At 49.3% G+C, this 14,459-nt stretch overlaps 1 non-coding gene across 1 annotated transcript; it reads left to right on the top strand.

The window, feature by feature from the left end:
• Window positions 1-11,423: 11,423 nt before the first annotated feature.
• Window positions 11,424-11,587, top strand: LOC123347077. The gene has a single exon (XR_006573033.1). It is a non-coding gene; the product is annotated as a U1 spliceosomal RNA (small nuclear RNA).
• Window positions 11,588-14,459: the final 2,872 nt, after the last annotated feature.

The following is a 14,459-nucleotide window of genomic DNA, read 5'->3' as shown; positions in this document are numbered from 1 at the left end:
CTGGAGCTCAGCAGTTTCTCTTTGAAGTCTGGTCCTAAAGTTTTTTTGCTGTAGGATGGCCACCTTAAGATCTGCTATTGTGTGGCCAGGGAGGTTGAAGTGTTCTCCTACAGGTTTTTGTATATTGCCATTCCTAATGTCTGATTTGTGTCCATTTATCCTTTTCCTTAGAGACTGTCCAGTTTGGCCGATGTACATAGCAGAGGGGCATTGCTGGCATATGATGGCATATATTACATTGGTGGAAGTGCAGGTGAATGAACCGGTGATGTTGTGGCTGATCTGGTTTGGTCCTGTGATGGTGTTGCTGGTGTAGATATGTGGGCAGAGTTGGCATCGAGGTTTGTTGCATGGATTGGTTCCTGAGCTAGAGTTACTGTGGTGCGGTGTGCAGTTGCTGGTGAGAATATGCTTCAGGTTGGCAGGTTGTCTGTGGGCGAGGACTGGCCTGCCACCCAAGGCCTGTGAAAGTGTGGGATCATTGTCCAGGATGGGTTGTAGATCCCTGATGATGCGTTGTAGGGGTTTTAGCTGGGGACTGTATGTGATGGCCAGTGGAGTCCTGTTGGTTTCTTTCTTGGGTTTGTCTTCCAGTAGGAGGCTTCTGGGTACACGTCTGGCTCTGTTGATCTGTTTCCTTATTTCCTCGTGTGGGTACTGTAGTCTTGAGAATGCTTGGTGGAGATTTTCTAGGTGTTGGTCTCTGTCTGCGGGGTTAGAGCAGATACGGTTGTACCTCAGTGCTTGGCTGTAGAGACAATGGATCTTGTGGTGTGTCCGGGATGGAAGCTGGAGGCATGAAGGTAGGCATAGCGGTCGGTAGGTTTTCGGTATAGGGTGGTGTTGATGTGACCATCACTTATTTGCACCGTGGTGTCTAGGAAGTGGACCTCCCGTGTAGATTGGTCCAGGCTGAGGTTGATGGAGGGGTGGAAGCTGTTGAAATCGTGGTGGAATTTTTCCAGAGTCTCCTTCCCATGGGTCCAGATGATGAAGATGTCATCGATGTAGCGTAGGTAGAGAAGGGGCGTGAGTGGACGGGAGCTGAGGAAGCGTTGTTCCAGGTCGGCCATAAAAATATTGGCATATTGTGGGGCCATACGGGTGCCCATAGCGGTGCCACTGATCTGGAGATATATATTGTCAGCAAATTTGAAATAGTTGTGTGTGAGGATAAAGCCACAGAGCTCAGCAACCAGGTGTGCTGTGGCATCATCAGGGATACTGTTCCTGACAGCTTGTATTCCATCAGTGTGTGGGATGTTTGTGTAGAGAGCCTCTACATCCATGGTGGCCAGGATGGTGTTTTCTGGAAGGTCACCAATGCATTGTAGTTTCCTCAGGAAATCAGTGGTGTCACGGAGATAGCTGGGAGTGCTGGTAGCATAGGGTCTGAGTAGAGAGTCTACATATCCAGACAGTCCTTCAGTGAGAGTTCCAATGCCCGAGATGATGGGGCGTCCAGGATTTCCGGGTTTGTGGATCTTGGGTAGTAGATAGAATAACCCTGGTCGGGGCTCTAAGGGTATGTTGATTAGTTCTGGTGTTAGTGTAGGGAGTGTCCTGAGTAGATGGTGCAGTTTCTTAGTGTATTCCTCAGTGGGATCTGAGGGAAGTAGCCTGTAAAATTTAGTATTGGAGAGTTGTCTGGCGGCCTCCTTTTGGTAGTCAGACCTGTTCATGATGACAACAGCACCTCCTTTATCAGCCTCTTTGATTATAATGTCAGGATGGTTTCTGAGGCTGTGGATGGCATTGCGTTCTGCACGACTTAGGTTGTGAGGCAAGCGATGTTGTTTTTCCACAATTTCTGCCTGTGCACGTCGGCGGAAGCATTCAATGTATAGGTCCAGACTGTCATTTCGACCCTCAGGAGGAGTCCATGTGGAGTTCTTCTTCTTGTGCTGTTGGTGGGAGGGTAACTGTGTATCCGTGCGCTGTTCAGTGTTGTCCTGAAAGAATTCTTTGAGTCGGAGACGGCGAAAGTAGGCTTCCAGATCACCGCAGAACTGTATCATGTTGGTGGGGGTGGCAGGGCAGAAAGAGAGTCCCCGAGATAGGACAGACGTTTCTTCTGGGCTGAGTGTGTGGTTGGATAGATTGACGATATTGCTGGGTGGGTTAGGGGTACCACGGTTGTGGCCCCATGTGGCAGGTAGGAGTTTAGACAGCTTACAGTCCTTTTTCCTTTGTAGAGAGGTGAAGTGAGTAATGTAGATCTCCTGTCTTATTTTAGTGAAGTCCGTTTGTATGGAAGTTTGGTTATTGATGAGAGTCTCCAGGTTGGAGAGCTCTTTTTTGATGTTTTCCTGTTTGCTGTATAGGATGCTGATCAGGTGGTTCCTCAGTTTCTTCGATAGAGTATGGCATAATCTCTCACTGTGGTCTGTGTAGTATGTAGATAGTAGTGGATTTTTTACCTTTAGTCCATTAGGTATGATGTCCATCCGTTTACATTTGGAAAGGAAGATGATGTCTGTCTGTATTTGTGCAAGTTTCTTCATGAGGTTGATGGATTTCCACTCCATACGGCTAAATGCAGTGCCTTGCATGGTGTCAAGTATCAGAGGGGTAGCCGTGTTAGTCTGGTTCTGTAGAAGCAGCAAAGAATCCTGTGGCACCTGGCGCCATCATATGCCAGCAATGCCCCTCTGCTATGTACATCGGCCAAACTGGACAGTCTCTAAGGAAAAGGATAAATGGACACAAATCAGACATTAGGAATGGCAATATACAAAAACCTGTAGGAGAACACTTCAACCTCCCTGGCCACACAATAGCAGATCTTAAGGTGGCCATCCTACAGCAAAAAAACTTTAGGATCAGACTTCAAAGAGAAACTGCTGAGCTCCAGTTCATCTGCAAATTTGACACCATCAGCTCAGGACTAAACAAAGACTGTGAATGGCTTGCCAATTACAGAACCAGTTTCTCCTCCCTTGGTTTTCACACCTCAACTGCTAGAACAGGGCCCCATCCACCCTGATTGATCTAACCTCGTTATCTCTAGCTTGCTTCTTGCTTGCTTATATATACCTGCCCCAGGAAATTTCCACCACTTGCATCTGAAGAAGTGGGTATTCACCCACGAAAGCTCACGCTGCAAAACATCTGTTAGTCTATAAGGTGCCACAGGATTCTTTGCTGCTTCTACAGAACCAGACTAACACGGCTACCCCTCTGATTCTTGCTAACTACTAGCCTGACTCTTGCTACCTGACTGACATGCATTAAGATCCCCTTCAAATCCTTGTTAATTCTTTCCCTACTTCCACAATAGTAATAGGGTATCTTTCACAGGACGGATACAATCAATGGTTTCTACAGACAGGAGCTTACAAGTTTTAACAGAAGAACTAAAAGATTTCTGTACTCCGTGAAACTGTTGGATTTTTAAAGTGTGGGGCACAAGTTATGGGGGGGTCACTGTCACTTGGGGGAACCACTGTTAGTACCTTCTTTAATATCCCTACAAAGGCACTTGCCAGTAGCCCTTGGTAAGATCCATGGTGGTGAGGTACCGAGCGCTTCCCAGCTTGTCTAGGATCTCACCGGTCCTAGGCATGGGGTCGGCATCGGACACGGTGATGGCATTGAGCTTCCGATAGTCCACACAGAACTGGATCGACCCGTCCTTCTTGGGGACCAGTGTAGAGAAATCTCTGTATTAACTATCTCTATAAATCTTTATAATGTTGCATTTGTAATCAATTGCCCTATTGACTGAATGAGGTGTGAATGAGTGAGGCTTGGAAGACACCCACCTCCAGACAGCGACAACAGTTGCAGAGGGAATGGGAGCCAGAGCAAAGGACAATACAACTTGTCAAGTGGGCCCAACAAAGAAGAGTAGACATATTGACGGCCTCAGGGATTAGAAGCAAGCACCTTCTTTAGAAAACACCCTCTGTGAGCAGCATTGGGACAACACCCAGAGAAAAGCAGCACAAAGACCAGCGGACACAGACCAATGGACACAGACCCAGATTTTGAATCTGGTCTAGATTTGCATAAGAGGGAAGCTGCTATAAATGTGAGGTGTCTTGCAGCAGGACCCCGGGTCTCCTCTTGTCACCATTGGAGCATCGATCCGGATCGGCAGAAGCCCGACTCCACCCCTCCCCCATCTAACTCACCTGGCCAGTGCAGTTAAGGGGAGCAACTAGTTGGTAACAACAGCAAGACGGAGTGTGTTTGTGTCTGTGTGTGTGTGTGAATGCAGGACTGTGAGATATATCATATGCATATCATAGAGTATTAATTAATACCTGTATTACTAATAAATGTGGCGTTTTGCCTTAATCCCCCTGAAAAGATCTTTGAGTACAACACCAGCACCACCGGTGAGGCCCAAGGGCTGGCAGACGGCTGGATCACCCCTAAAGCCAGCATGTCCCCAACCTCTCTCTCCAGGTCCTAGGCTGTTTTCCCAGTGACTCTGAATGGGGAACACCTGATGGGAGGATTGGTTCCCGTCTCCACCCGGTGGACAGCCCCCCACCACCCCCAGGCGAGTACTGGATCGACCCCAACGAGGGCTGCTCCCGGGACTCCTTCAAGGTGCACTGGGACTTCACGGCTGGCGGGGAGACCTGCCTCTTCCCCACCAAAGAGGCGCAGAAGGTGAGTGTGTTGGGAGTGCGGGCAGGGGGAGCTGGGGGCCAGGACTCCTGGGTTCTCTCCCTTCCCTGCTGTATCAGTTAAAATAATGAACAAACCCTGTTAATTAACTTCTCCTCAGGGCTCAGATTCCCCCACCCCCGGCTGTTTGCAAGGGATCGTTGCTCTGGGTGTATTTTAAAAGCCTTCACCAACCTCCCCCCCGTGGGAGAGGCCGAGGAGCGAAGAGAAGGACGCTGGCTGGATTGTTTTATTTTAGATTAATTCTATTATTTAAGGCGTGGAGACACACAGGGGTCTGGGCCCTGCTGCAGAGTTTGAATCCCACACGAGCCCAGCGCCCCGGCGACGCTGCCCGTCCTGCAGCTGGGGGCTGGGGGGGGCGGGGGATCCAATTGATTTTCTCAGGGCCGCCGGACACACGTTTCACGGGGCGACTGTCTTGGCTTTTCGGGGTCTGACAGGCAGCGGGCGCCCCCGGTGCTGAGCCGGCGGCCGGTGGAATGTTTGTAAGTAATGTTGGAAGTTGTGTTAATAGATCAGCTAGAATTTTGCTGCTTTTGGGGGTTGTTATTTTTGGTGTCCTGCCCCCTCGGCTCCCCCCAACCTCCCCCTGGCCTGGCCCTGCCCAGGCGCTTTGCTCCACCCCGGGGCTTTTTCCGTTGCTCTGTTTTCCTTCACCCCCCATGAAAATACGGGCCAGGAACAAACCCACGTGTGGATCCGCGGCCCCCTGCAAGGCCGGCTCGTGGCCTGCACCAGCCGCTGGCAGCTGGATTTTATCCCCGAGCCCAGCCCCATTCACCGCCGCCCGGTGCGTCATGCAGCCAGTTACACGGGGGCGAGTGCTTTGCACCCGTTTTGTGCCAGCCCAATATATCCTCATATGTAAACCCCCAAATGCAGCAGACAAAGATGCTGCAGGGATCTGGCTGCTGTGGAAGGCTTGTAATGACAGCTACCTCTGCCTAGCAGCCTGTAAAGAGGAGAAAATATCTCTAAAAGAAAAACTATCCCAATTGAAAAAAGGGGTAGAAAATTGGAAAGTAATGGCACATTGGGAAAAACAGGCTTGGGACCCCCGGAAAACATGGGAAGAAAATATGTGAAACAACCATTATAAGCTGCTCTTTTAGGAATTAGGGGTTATAGTGCTTAATATTTGTTTGTTTTTTGTTTTTGTTTTTTTGTTGTGGTTGGTTGTTGTTCACAACTGTTGGGAAAATGTAAAAAAAAAAAAATGCATCAAGATTTACAAGCCTCTGCTGCAAAAGCAGAGAAATAAAAATGTCTGTAGTACCCAAACCCAGTTAAGTGCTCTTAAGGTTGGGTACAGAGAGTTAAAACAGCACTCTCACATCCTACAGCAGCAGTAACATCAGAATTAAAAGCATTTGAGACCCCAGAAGGGGCAGGTTTTTGGGACCCCTCTGGAGAGTGGGAAGGGGAATATTTGGGTAGATTCCTCCTCCCAGGGCCAGAATGCCATGGCAAAGTGGCTGGGAATTTTAAAATGAATTTTTTTGTTGTTGTACCACTTAATTAGCATTTGTGCAGCCCCAAGTACCAAACACACTGTGGCAGAGACTAAGCAGGGTCTGCCATGTGGAAGCACTGTGCTAATTTATTTCTAAGCTTCTATCTTTCAGGCTCTACAACCAGAACATCAGAAGAGCTGCTACCAGCCGAAAAGTTATAAAATACCATGGTTATAGTGTCGCGACAAAGTCTGTGTTCAGTGTTCTGTGTTGCATGTTCTCTGTTGCATGTTCTGTGTCTGTCTCTAGTGGTGTCCTGTGCTAGCATTGGGTCAAAAAAAAAATACTACACTACACAGAGCAAATGTCTTTTCCCCTCTCTACTTCCCCCATGTCCATCCAACTTATCAATCACCAGTTGTGTCCAAAACACTTTGGTCCCCAGTGCATCAGGTTTATTTTTTGTTAGGTTCTCTAATAGTCATTTTGTTGTTAATTTTTGTTATTAATACATTTGTATTGTTAGTTACATTTGCTTGTATTGTTAATGCCACACGTTCCTCTACGCACTCTGGTTCTACTTCCCCAAGTCCTAAAGGGTAGTTCTTGGGCCCCCATAACCTGTAAGACCTTGGCCCATAATTGCAGGGCCCCATCTTTCAGGTCCCCAAAAATCTCTTAAGTCTTAAGGAGGTCCTGACCTCAGGAACTTTTATTGTTTGATGGCTATTGCAGCATCAAACTTGGGCCTCATCTTATGTGTCAATGTACCCAATTATTGTAATGGTTATCGTTTTATTGTATTCCCAATTATTATAACTATAATTGTTTGGATTTGTGTTTAGGTTATAGCTGGTGTTTAGTCAATTGTAATGGTTTCAGTTATATTCACCTGGTTATAAATTGTTTGGTTTGTTTACAACACATCACCTGTGCCCTACCATAACAAACAAATTAGTGAACTAACAAAATCCACTCCAGAGAAAATCCAAACCAGAAGTTTGGCTATCCTCCATAAGGGAGGAAAAATACTCAGGGTGGCTGAACAGGCAAAACAATTAAGTATCCACCACTGGTACAATGTGTTTAAAGGTTGGTCACCCACCTGGTCAGCAGTCCTAAATATAGTTTTCCATCCCATCATTGTTCTATTAGTAATCCTAACTGTTATGTTAGTTCTAACGCTCTGCATGTGCTGCTGGATAAAACAGATGTATTCCAAATTAAAACCACATTCTGAAATCATTGTTGAGTCTGAACTCTTTATGAACTGAAACTTAACTCAGACTACATGTCTGTGTCTGAAACTTTTAATCAAAAGTTTTGACCTGCAAACTACTCATGACCCTTCCCCTCCCAATAAGTAGCCATAAGTAGCCATCTCCCCTTTTGTCTTCTCCAATTTGCATTTTAACCTGTTTTATCCCGTAGAATCTTGATTGATTATGCATGACCATTATGATCTGTTAATCACTTTGTTTACTTCTGTGTATAAACATTGATGCTCACCCCTAATAAACTTGCCACACTCCTCCAAAGCTTGGCTCTTAAGCTAAGGATGGTGTGAGCCCGTTGATCAACGAATTGTTGTCTGGTCTCTGACAGATCTCTGAGCCCTATACCAACTCCGCACAAACTCGGGTGCTGGAGAGGTGAGTAGGACTTGCTTTTTACCTAACATCATGACCCAATACATAGCTTTAAAACAGATTTTAAATGAGGGCTCCACCCTCAGCCTGGCCTCAGTCAGAGCCCCTGGTAATTCCCTGGGGGCGCAGGGGGGTGCAGGCTGGGGGGGGGGTGCAGCTGCCTGGGGGGAGGGCAGTGCCGGGTTTACAGTGGTGCCAGTGGCCCCATGGAGCTGGGCTCCACTTGCACTGCGCCCTGAGACCCCACTGGCTCCCCCCACCCACTACTTGCTCCTCTCGGCCCACCCCCCACCCCAAGGGCTCCTCTTCACCCCTGGCCCCACCCCCCTGCATCTCTCTGCCCCCTGGCCGCACCCCAGGGCACCTCCGGCTCCGGGCTTCCCACCACCTGTGGGGCCCCACCTGTCTCCCCAGAGCTGAGCCGCCTGGGACTGGGGCGGAAGCCTGGCTAGTCTCGGCCAGTTGGGGGAGGGGAGGTCCTGGGGAAGCCAGAGGGTCCTGCCCCCCCACTGCGCAGGCAGACGTGACGCTCAGCCAGCCAGTAACACAGAGGTTTATTCGATGACAGGAACAGGGGCTAACACAGAGCTTGTAGGGACAGAGAACCGGACCCCTCGGCCGGGTCCATTCTGGGGGGCAGTGAGCCAGACCCCCACGTCTGCCCTCACTCCTTGTCCCCAGCCAGCTCCAGATCGACACCCCCTCCAGCCCCTCCTCTCTGCTCAGCTCCTTTCCCGGGCCAGGAGGTCACCTGATCTCTCTGTCTCCCCCACCTTTAGCATCCCCTGGCAGGGGGAAGGCCCCGGCCATTAGTTGCCAGGAGACAGAGGTGTCGGCCATTTACGCACTGGCCCTTTGCTCTGCAACACTCTCACCCCCTGGGATGCCCTGAGGAGCCCCGATGTCCGTGTGATGGCCCAGCCCCTCCACCGGGTGCTGCTTCCCCCCCCCCCCCCATCGCTAGGCGCTGCTGGAGTCTCACCGGCTCTGTGGTGCCAGGAGGGCCCCGGCTGGCGTCCCCCCATCCATAGGCCGGTGTGGGGGTTGCAGGGGGAGAGGCCAGAGGGAATCGGGGCTGGTTGGTCCCCATGGGGTGGGGGAGGGTTCCCCACGCTGAGCCGGAGGCAGCCCCAGAGCCAGACGGGAGCTGGTAAAGCTGTGGGGAGACCCCTGCCCGGGTTCGACCAATCACCTGGGGAGAATGTTGTCACCCCCCCCCACCCCGTAGCCGTTCTCACCCCATGGAAACTGGGGGGGGGGGGGTTCTGCCGGAGTTCAGTGCCGAGGGACGGCTGTTGGCTCTGGGATGGGATTTGCTATGGGTCTGTGCCGGGCTGGGACGGGGCAGGGGGGGTCCCCAAACAAGAAACAAAAAGAAAACAAGGTAAAAATTTTTATTTTAAACAAATCCAGTAAATTAATTATTTTAACCCTTCAGGAATGCAACAGCTGGAATTATTCCTAACTTTCTTGAAGATATGGTTGCCAAGCAACAGAAATGCACTCTCTGCTAACCACTAACCACTAACTAATATTTAAAACATGGGCTTTTCTTATTTCCATATAGCAGAGTTTTAAAATAATGTTAAATATAAAGTAATGCAAAATTCCTTGTTACCAAATTAATATAATACATTTGGCAAATATTAATATATTTTTTATCAAATTTATGCTACAAGTTTTAAATAAGGTAATAACTTGTTTATTCAAATGTTTAACCCTTTTTATTTTTTATTTTTGGTTGTGTTATTTTGTATAGTTATGAATAGAATTTTGGGCGCCATTTGTTTTTAATTGTACGTTTGTCCTGTATGTCATGTGTGTGTCTTATGTCTATGTTGTGTGTGTCACATGACTATTTTTTTTAATTAAATTATTTTTATTTTGTTGCAACAAAAGTCAATTTTATACCCTTTTAAAAATATATATGAGATGTGGTACCACACTATTTTAAAATCATGGTTGGGGTGTAATCATAGTATTATTAGCACCAATTTTTTGTGCAAAGTTCAAAAAGGTTTCAGTTACAAATATATGTACATATATTTTTGCCTCAACAAATAATGCAATTGCAAACAAAAACAATTCTCTTTTATCAATCACAGTTTTGTTTTGTACGTTTTTTTTATTGTTATTCAAAGAAAAAATGTAAGGGGAAACCTCAACATTAAGGTAAAGATAATATTAACAAATGTTAATTTCTTGTTTGGGCTTTTTATAAACTTGTTTGCTCTTTTAAATATAGTTATAAGAATGTCATAACCAAAATGTTTTAAAATAACAATTTATGCATATAGCTAATCAAACAATTTCAACAGGTTTCCACCTTTGGCTCCCAAACATAACAGAGCATCATGAAAGTATACCCTCAAATACCCTCAAAGTATTTGCATGTATCTGTATTTAAAATTTATTTTGGTTTAATTTTATAGTTGGTTTAGTTTTATATGCTTTTCTTTTGTTATGTTATGTTAATGGGAAGCAATGGTTGATAAGGTTTGTGCTTCTAAACCGTTAACAAGAGTGAAGTTGGTATCACAAGCAAATTAACTCTAGAAAGCTAGTTAAAATTATGTTACTAACTCTTTTGCTGAAACAAAGTGTTCAGCAAGGGAAAGCAATATACCTTCTCATGGAAGACTGTAAGCATTTATTTTAGCTGTTAAGCATTATATTTACTATGAAATATTAGTAATGCACCCCAAATAAAAATGAATGTCTATACAACAATTGTAAAAGTATAGCTTGTGTTATAAAAGACTCGGTCCCTATTACATTGTTCTTATTACATTGTAAACAAAGTAAGTTAAAACCTGTATATTAAGTTTGGGTTATTGAAAACAAAAAACAACAACAACAACAACAAAACTTTATTGTTAACTAACAAAAGTTGTTTAAGTTGCATCCCACAGACCAAAGACACCAGAAAATATCACACCCTGAAGACACCAGTTCATATCTGTATACAGTGAAGAAACCCCCAAGCATCAAGAAAAGAAAAATGAAGTGTTTTATAAATAAGAGACTGGTTAATTACACCTCTATCTACAATATATGGACAATTAATTTAACAATCAGCTAAAAACCACTAGCTGGGCCAGAAAAACTGTCATTTAATTTCAACTTGGTTACTATGTAAAAACAACTGTATTATTTACTACTGCATTGTGCAGGGGGCTGTACGGGGAGGGGCCCCGCGCTGGGCTCTGAGCTCAGCAGCGCTGGACCCCGGGGGAGCCGCACACGGGCGTGGGGGGGCCTTTAAATTGTGCCCCCCCCCGCACTATCAGCCGGCGGCTCTACAAAGGCCCCCGCGCCCCCGCCAGCTGCAGCCGCCCGCAGGCCGGGGAGGCCGGGCCCAGCCCCGGGACCTGGCGGGGGCTCGCGGCGCGGAACAGCTGGGGCTGGCCAGGGTAGGGGCGGGGCCGCGTGAGCACGTATGCAGATCTGCCCGCGAGCGGAGCATTGTGGGAACGGGAGCAGGCTGCCGAGCAGGGCCCCCCTTGAGCGTGCGGGGCTCGGCGGCGAGAAGGGTCCGAGCCCGAGGCCTGTCGGGGGAGCTGGCGGCGGGCGGGGCCGGTGTGGGCGGGGCCGGCGGTCGGTCCGAGTCGGGCCCCACCGTGTGTAGAGAGCATGTGGGGAGCGAGGGCGGGCGGCGGGCGGGCGGCAGGAACTCATACTTACCTGGCAGGGGAGATACCATGATCACGAAGGTGGTTTTCCCAGGGTGAGGCTTATCCATTGCACTGCGGGTGTGCTGACCCCTGCGATTTCCCCAAATGCGGGAAACTCGACTGCATAATTTGTGGTAGTGGGGGACTGCGTTCGCGCTCTCCCCTGGCGCGGCTGGTGCAAAGACAGAACGAGGGTTTTCTTCCGCTCCCGGCGCTTTTTTCTGTGTTTTTCCTTACGACGTAGCATTACTGTGAGTGGCAGGATTTTTGAAGCGAGGGGGCCGCTTCTCTCACGGCACTAGCCGGGACAGGCGCTGCTCCACGGTTCCTGGCTCTGGCTTCTGGTCCCCAGCTTGGCCACGCTGTGGGGCGTGGGGGGCTGACGCACTTTCTAGAGGAGGAGGAGAGGGCAGAGCTACAGAGAACAGCGGCCTTATGGGGGGGGCAGCACCCCCCAATTGTCCGGCCCAGGGTGAGCGCTGGGCGCATGGGCAGGCTCCTGGGCGGAGGGAGCAGCGGGGGGGGAACTCGGGGGTGGGCGCGCCAGGGGCAGAGGGAGCAGCAGGAGGGGGAGAAGCGGGGGGGGGGGTGCTCCAGGGGCGGGGGCTCAGGGGAAGCTCAGGAAGTGAGAGCCGGGCCCTGCAGGGGCACCCTATGGAGGGCAGGTTTCGGGGGGGGGGGGCGGGAGTGACGGAAGGTCCCTAAAAGAGGTGGGGGCCACCAGCGCCTGCCCCCGCCCTCCCTGTCCGGTCTCTGGCTCTGCACCTTTGGCCATGGCTCGTGGCGATTTGGGGGTGAGCACTAGGCGGGGAGGAAGCCCGAGGGCGCTGCCGGGGTGCCCCAGCCGAGGGACAAAGGGAGGCGCTGCGGGAGGGGGAAGGAGCCTGGGGGTGAACCTGGCGGGTTGGTGCGTGTGGCTGGGAGAAGAACCGAACACTTTCTTGGGGGGGGGGATTGTTAGGGTGTTGAGGGGCCTCCCCTGTCCCCATTGTGATTAATTTAAGCAGGAGTGTTAAGCTTAAGATGAACAACAGTATTGCCAGTGTTAGGCCTATTCAAATGAGCTTCGCAAAATTATCTTTAAACGCTTTGCAAAATTAAGCTGCAACTTGTGGTCAAAAGATGCCTACAACCAGCCAACATTTTATGCTGACTCGTACATGGTATAACAGGCCATGCCCCCGGGTACGGCTTATTGAAACCAGCTTTGGAACTTGTGGTTAAAAAACACTGCACCAAAAATCTGATTCCTATGTGGCTTTGATGGGCGAGGCCCCATCGAAATCACCTCACCCACAATCAAGCCACTAACCCATTTAGAGGTAAGTTACCTAGAAAACGAAGGAACCACAGTGGAGACAGGGGCTATCGAAGGGAGCTCTCTCCTTGAGCATCGTTTATAAACTAAAACAATAATTGGCTACAAACAAATAAGGAAGCTGAAAATATACAGCCGTTACGCTGGCATTTCCTATTGTTAGTGTTTGACTTTGCAACCTTTTAACCTGATTTTGGTTGCCCTGCTTCAAAGCGTGACGGGCAGATGGGATTAAATGTGTAGAACCTCAGGGGTGTGTGTGTGTGTGTGTGTCTTGGTCTAAGAAGTTATTCTCTTTGATCGGTCTGACCCGCACCCCCTGAACCGAGGAAACCTGAGCTGCACCAACGTTCTGCACCTGGCCAATGCAAAGAGCAGTCGGCTAAAGGGTAACGTATTCTCGGCCGGGTAAGGTTTTAAAGTCGAGTAGTCTGGCTGCATGGAGTATAAGGTAATGGAGAAGTCTGGGTTGCTCAAGCTTTTTTGATCTCAAGTATTAAAAAATGGTAGTGTCGGGATAATTTGATCTCGGATTATATTAATGCTGCAGTATTAAACATAGTAGTAAAAGTTTACTTGTACTTGTGCTTGTCTTCTGTGTTGCATTTATAGCCGTAAGTCACTCAAAGCCTTTCTTGAGGAATAATCAGGGCCAGCTCCAGACCCCAGCGCGCCAAGCACGCGCATGGGGCGGCATTTTCTCTGGAGGGCGGCAGGCGGGTCTGGCGGACCTTCCGCAGTCATGCCTGCGGGAGGTGCACGGGCGCGGGGGGACCAGTGGACCTCCCGCTGGCATGACTGCGGATACTCCACCAGAGCCGCCGGACCAGCGAACCCTCCGTGGCTGCGGGAGGTCCACTGGAGCCGCGGGACCAGCGGATCCTCCGCAGTCATGCCTGCGGGAGGTCCGCTGGTCCCCCGGCTCCGGTGCACCTCCCGCAGGCATGACTGCTTGGGGCGGCCAAATTGCTAGAGCCGCCCCTGGGAATAATCAGTAGTTTTCATTTCTTTATACGGACACCACTGAGCTTCATTACATCTGTGTTGGGTGGTGGGAAGCAGTGATCACCCAGAGCCCCATTTGGGCCCTGACGTGTGTCCCCTTCTTCCCATATCTCTGCACCCATGTGGCCCAAAGTCCGTCCCCATCCCACCCCATCAGCCTCTGGCTCTAGGCATCTGACTCAAACCTTCCCCCGATCCTATAAACGATCCCTAGTCTCTGGGGAAAACAGGTACAGAGCCTGCTCCCTACGCTAAAACAGTGGTAATTTTCTCAAGGAGGGAGGGATGGAAATGTTTTTCCTGAGGGGGACACTGATGAGAGAGCGACTGACCCAAAAGCCTGTTAGGGGCAGGGCCCGATTCCGGGGAATCGGGGGAATCGACCGAAGCCGGCCCTGAGTGCTGAGAGAATGTGGAATTGGTCAATGCTACTCTTGTCTGATGCGACAACGCACGGTGTCAGATGCCATCTGGTGGTTGAGGGACATCTACATAGAACACATCACTGGGCATTGGCAATACCGGGGGATGATCTGGAGTGCTGATGAGAAACACGGTAAGGAAAGGTTTCAGTGTGGTAGCCGTGTTAGTCTGTATCACCAGAAAAAATGAGGCATCCTTGTAGCACCTTAGAGACTAACACATTCATGTAGGCATAAGCTTTCATGGGCTAAACCCCACTTCATCTAATGCATGGAGTGAAAAATACAGTAGG

Source organism: Mauremys mutica, chromosome 12 (genome assembly GCF_020497125.1).
Source record: "Mauremys mutica isolate MM-2020 ecotype Southern chromosome 12, ASM2049712v1, whole genome shotgun sequence".
Taxonomy (NCBI): Eukaryota; Metazoa; Chordata; order Testudines; family Geoemydidae; genus Mauremys; species Mauremys mutica.
The sequence above is the reverse complement of the archived record's forward strand: the minus strand, read 5'-3'. Positions and strand labels throughout refer to the sequence as shown.